Source organism: Anser anser, assembly GCF_964211835.1.
Source record: "Anser anser genome assembly, chromosome: 13".
Lineage (NCBI taxonomy): Eukaryota > Metazoa > Chordata > Aves > Anseriformes > Anatidae > Anser > Anser anser.
Window position 1 is genome coordinate 14,772,359 of NC_139734.1, and position 6,000 is coordinate 14,778,358.

The window sequence follows — 6,000 nt, forward strand, 5'->3', positions numbered from 1 at the left end:
ACCATGGTTTTCATTTGTCATCTTGCTAAGTCCTGGTCTGCAATTTCAGAGTGATACACACTGATAAAATTGGCCTTCTCAGTTCATTTTTCTCACCAAGAACAAGGTACCAAAATTCTTCCCTTGCTTCAGCACAAAGATGGAAATTTACATTCACAAAGAGGCTAACAGACTGTGATGCTGAGCAACGTAATAACTTAAAACATTTACTTTTAAACCCTCAGAGACAGGTACTCAAATCTTCCCACCCCTGGTTTTAACCATGAGAGCTGTGCAGCACTTTCCCATACACTTTGTGCTGACAACTGTTCCATGAGCAAGGTGGAGCATAGAAAGAAGGCCTCTATCCTAAAGCAGCTTATAACTTCCACCTTCAAGCAAATTAAGAGATGTCCAAGAGACAGGACAAACAGGCACATACAGCAGTAGGAGCCGAACAAAGGTGTCTGACACCTTTAGTTCTGCTGCTTTGACTGCTGACAGCCAGTTCCGCTTGTGGTCCCATCCACACCTGCATGAAAAGACATGGGCAGTTTTGTCTTGTCTATAGCTGTCCATGTGCATCATCATATCTGGGCACCTCTCTGGAACAAGGCCCTTCGGAGAGGAATGGCAGAATACATAACCTGTAAATCAAGCAAGCATAGAGCACCTGATGAGACTGATACTCTTTAATATGGAAATGGAAAAAGATACTAACTATCCACAAACTTTAAGCGACTACAGGATAGGGCAAAATCTGAGAATTTCTTCGACATCAAAAGTTCTGCTTACTATTTTCATTTCTACTTTCACCTGTACATAAGTATTCTCACACTATAAATATTTCCTATTAAAACAACCAAGCAAAAAAGCTTTAAAAACGGGCAATGAACTAATTGGCACTGCCAACAAATCTCACATTTTTCACATCTATAGAATACACCACCAAACAGCTGCATCAATCACAAAGAAAAACTTACAACAAAAGCCCCAAGAAATCATATGACCAGCGTCATTTGTATTTACAACAAAGCACTGTTTCCACAAAATGAAACAAAAAGAATTATTTCCTGCAGCAAGTTTAAAGCAAAAACATTGACTAACACCAAAAATCCATAGCTACTGCACTCTCCAAGAAAAATTAATACATCAGATTCACTTAAAAAATAGCTTCTCAAAATAGGCATCAAATTCTTTACAGTACACTGACCACGGGAAATTTTTCAAGTTTTCTTTGGATTAATCTTTGGAAACACATAAGCCAATTAAAGGAGTTGTATGCAAATTTTGTCCCAGTTTGCAAGCTCTTCTTGGGTTCACACAGATCCCTTCCTACCTCACAATCCAAAAGGTATTTTCAGGAATCCACTTCTGAAATATCCCTGTCACCAATATCAAGTCACACATTGCAAATCCCTGTATCCCACATCTCAAGGCACCCACAGCTTAGTTCACTTGTCATTCCCTTCTGACACAGGATACAGGCAATCTTCATTATGCAGCATAGGTGTGCTTGCACCCTAAAACAGCTACTACTGCGTAGAACCCTTGGAGACAAAACATAAGTATGCTTTATGTAAATAATTCAGATGAAAACAGCAAGTCTACAAAGTAGCTCTTATCCTGCATATCTATTGAAAGGACGCCTTTTTCCTCCAGAGACTATTATCTAACCTTTCTTTATTATCCCCTAGTTTTTCAAAGACACTTTGCTTAAAGATAGCAAATATAACATGAAAAATTTCTTACACACTAACTTTCTGAAGATTTCCATAAAGCGCTGATCTCCCCATTTTAAGAATTCTATTACATCACAAACAGCTGAAAGAAAACCACACAAATGTTTTCATGCAGTATTCTGACAGTGTGATACAGCTGTGAGAATTTTAAAAAAGCTCAGAGCAGACAACCTTGAAAGAAAAGCAGAACATATGTTGCCCCATCTATTTCAGCTCTTACCTACCTCCCACTCACACTGACACCCATAAACACTGTGCCAGATTTGTGATAAAGACATCTACCCATGTGAACCTAGCCTGGGGCCATCTAAGTCAACTTTCATAAGCTATTAAGAGTCATTAGAAAAGTTTTCTACTATTGATACAGTGCAACAGCCAAACATTGAAACCCTTCTCTCTGAGGCAGCTAGCATTTAACAAATGTTTCCATTTGTTGAATCTTGCCACGCTACAGTTTCTCAGAAAGTTTTGCCAGCACAGATATATCAACTAAAAGAGTAAAGAAAAAACATATGTACTAAGCATCACAGCTACTTCAGCACTATAACAGCAACAAAAAAGAGCATTTTTGACAACTTTGTTTATGGTGTTCGTGGAGGTGATATAGTAATGCTAGTAGAAACTTCTAGCAGGACACACTGCCAATTCATGCAGTCTCTACCAACGTTTCTTTGTAGTGTAAACTAGTTACCCCTTTCTAATAGCTGGACCACACTAACAACATACAGCCCCTGAGGTAACACTGTTGGAACTTTTCAGTTTTGAAAACAGAGGTTATGCCTTTATATCCAGGCATCCTGGGCTTGATCTCCACTGTCAAAGAAATATATACAAATGTATTATATTGACACACACTGAGTGCAAGATAGTTTGGTATAGGTTTTTTGTTTCTTTTTAAAAGAATGCCAGCATTTTTATCAGCTTGATGCAAAACAGAAGATGAAATATATATATATATATATATATTTAAAGTTACTACAGCTCAGAGGAAAAAAGCAAGGTTTTACTGTGTGCCCAATCCCACCATGCATCTAGCCAGCTCACATGCCAGTACAAGAGCCCTTTCTGCAGCAGCTACATTTCACTTCCCCTCTGAGTCCCCTTAGAGCTTAAAGAAGGATTCATCATCAACCTCTTACACACTGCCTTCTACAGCGGTATCAGCTGAACATACTCCCTCCCTGCTTCGCCCCACTCAGCCTTGCGTTAAGTAAGCCTCACAGGCTGTTTGAGATAAGCCCAGTGCTCATCGTCTCCCCAAGGCCACACCGTCCCATCATTTGTGGGACCGCACTGCAAACTGAATCAGCGAGTCTCTTCACAATCCTTGTTTTCTAGCCAGTTCGCTGATCTAAGTTCACTGATCTGCTTCATGCCTGGGAATCACCAAAAGCTGTGCCAGTGTGACCACAAGCAGCAAAATTCCTCAAGACGCCATTACTGCTACAGACTAGGTACAGCTGAACCATGGCCTCAGATGACTTGGAGTTTAGCGAACCTTTTGCAGAACTGCAGAAGAAACACAAGAATAATAAAAAAATGTTGGCTTGGGCAAAGTCACTCTAATTCATTTTTGACACCTGGTGTTGAGCCAGTGCTCACAAGAAACAGTCTTGCTTCTTTGAAGCAGAGCAGCATGCTAATTTGTGCTGGCAGCTCGCTGCAATTTTTTGAACTTCAGAAGTGAAGGAAAATGTTTAGAAGCACGATTTTGAAAATCACAGAATCAAAGAGATCATAAGTGCATTCAGGACATCATTTAGTCCTAGTTACTATCCAAACTTTCCACTATCACCACTCTGCAGCGTATTAAGTGGGACCGCAGAACAGGCTTTACCGTGAAATCAGAGAAGTGGGGAGAGCGCCCTGAAGGTTCTTCATTAGCATTATCTCTGTGTGTAGCTCACTGGGGAAAGAATAAGGAAGACTCCTCCGTGGCATCCTATTCAAATTCATGAACCATATTTAAATGGGTGAGGGAGATATTTCTGATGAGCACTTCACAGCGAGTCCAAGCCAGCATCAGTTTCATTAACGCTCAGAACAGCCAAGCTCGAGAGACCTTTGCCATCCAAAGCTGATGTGCACCTTGCGTCTCCTGAATTACACACAGAACCCAAGTCAAGAGTCCACGGGCTCTCAAGTTAATATCCCTCTTTTCTCACGAAGACAAAAAGTCCTGAACAGGACCTGATAAAAGCCGCGCTCGGCCTAAATTTTACGCGAGCAGGGTGAAGAGAAGACCAGCAACTTAATTACAACCCGCAGTTAGCTCCATCCCCATCCCCAATGGCTGCACCCTGGAAACAACCCCCAAGACTCCTTCCTGCACCCAGAGCTCAGCCGCCCTATTTAGCGCCCACAACACCCCCCCACCCCCAACGAGCAAAAGAGGCGGGGGGGGGAGGAAGCCAACGACCACCGGGGCCGCAGAAAAGGACCGGGAAAGGCGAGCCGAAGGCGCTTTGAGCCCTCGGAGGCGCACGGAGCGCCCGAGCCCCGTCCCGGAGCCAAGGGCCGGCGGCGCTGAGGGCAGCGCCAGCGGGGGCAGCCCCGCTCTGCCCCCTCCGCGCCCCCCCCCCCCCAGCCCCAGGCCCCCGCCGCTCGCACTCGGGGCAGCCCCGGGCGCACCGCGCCCCCCCCCTTCCCCCCGCCGCAAACCGGGCGCCCTCCCCGCAGCCCGCGGCTGCGAGCGGCGCTCCCCTCCCCGCGTCCTCGGGGCGCAACGGGCAAAACCCTCCCCGCCGCCGCCGCCGCCTCGGCCCCGCGGGACAAGCGGGGAGCGCACCCCCCCACACACCCCCCCCCGCGCTCCCCCTCCCTCACCTGCGAGCCGCGGCCGCCCACCCGGCCCCGGCCGCGGGCCCCGCACCGGAGCGCTCCCAAAGTCCCGAGCCCGGCCCGGGAGCGCGGCCCCGCTCCCCGCGCCCGCCCGCCGCCGCCTGGCCCCGCCTCCCGGCACCGCACGTCACCGCCCGCGCCAACATGGCGGGACACCGCGCAGGCGCCTGAGGCAGCGGGGCGGGGGGGGGGGAAGGAGCGGCGGGCGGGGCGAGGGGAGGGGAGGAGAGAAGGGGAGGGGAGGGGAGGAGAAGGGAGGGGAAGGGCGATAAAGGGGGCGTAGTTTGGGAGGAGGTGTGGCTGTGGGGGCCGTAGGGGGCCACAGGGTGCCACAGGGTGCCACAGGGTGCCACAGGGTGCCATAGGGTGCCAGGAGCTGGCAGCGGGTGTAGGGGGCTCGGTGCTCGTCCCACACAGCTGTGTGTTCTCCTGGCGCAGGCCCGTGTAAAAGTTCCCCCGAATCAATTAAAAATCCTTTTTAATAAGAGTTATTGTGCCTACAAGTTACACTGCGAAGCTCAGCTAATACAAGCAGTGGGTGTACAAAAATAGCTTCCAGTTGGGATTAATTTGGGATCAGCTTTACTAGCAAGTGAAAGGACAGTCCCAAGCTGCTCTCCGGACTGTAGCATTCAGTGCTGGAAAGCTCGGAATTGCTTCACCTGCTCTTGTAGCACTGCAGTATGGTGAAGTTTCCTCACATCACAGTTCTCTCTTTCATGTGGCCCTCATTTGGGGACTGCCGTTCTGCTGCTGTTCTGCCTGCATTGTTTCCTGTAAACACAGCTTCAATTACTAAACCCCCAACACTCAGCAAATTTTTGACTCTAGGTAATCCTACGGTAATAACACCCTAGTTAAACCCAGTCAACCCTAATGAAGATACAGGAATTTCAGCAATGCAATTGAGGGCAGAACTTGATGCAAAATTAATTATGAAGCCCTAGCATGGCTTCTCATGGCAGCTCTGTAACTTCGGCTTGGTAAATATTCTTGTCTTGAAAGATGCCAGCTTTAACCTTAAAGAAAAGGTTATGCAAAATTTGAGAACATGCCATACCATGTGAGAGTTGCCCATCCCCAATGTTGCTTGCTTTTAAAGCTGTCTTTTATACAGAAATTTTCAAAACTGGTCTGTTAAAGGCAGTGCATCATCTCTGTCAGAGGGAAAGAGTTTCTAGTTAAGTAACTAATGGATTTTGCTATGGATAGTTTCAGGTTCACTTCTGTTCTCCTCACATCATTAACATCAACTGAGGCAAACTTCAGCACAGAAAACCAACTTATCACTACACTCAAGCTGACAAGAAATTCAGCGTCTCGCCTGCAGAAGAAAGCATTTTTTGTGTATATATATTCTGACTTCTCTCCACGAAAATGACCCCTTGATAAGCCAATACCTATCTCTACTTCTCCACAAAACTTGGGAAGAGAAGCA

At 46.9% G+C, this 6,000-nt stretch overlaps 1 protein-coding gene across 7 annotated transcripts in view; it reads right to left on the bottom strand.

Annotated features, from left to right (window-relative positions):
- The window catches only part of KLHL13 (kelch like family member 13), a 78,514-nt gene extending 73,832 nt beyond the window's left edge, over positions 1–4,682 (bottom strand). Inside the window, exon 1 of one of the 7 annotated variants that reach the window (XM_083798033.1) lies at positions 4,548–4,682. The gene's annotated coding sequence lies outside the window, so the exon portion shown is untranslated. The remainder of the gene's footprint in view (positions 1–4,547) is intronic. The other 6 variants (XM_083798032.1, XM_083798034.1, XM_083798030.1 and 3 more) reach the window with 6 other exon arrangements.
- Positions 4,683–6,000: the final 1,318 nt, after the last annotated feature.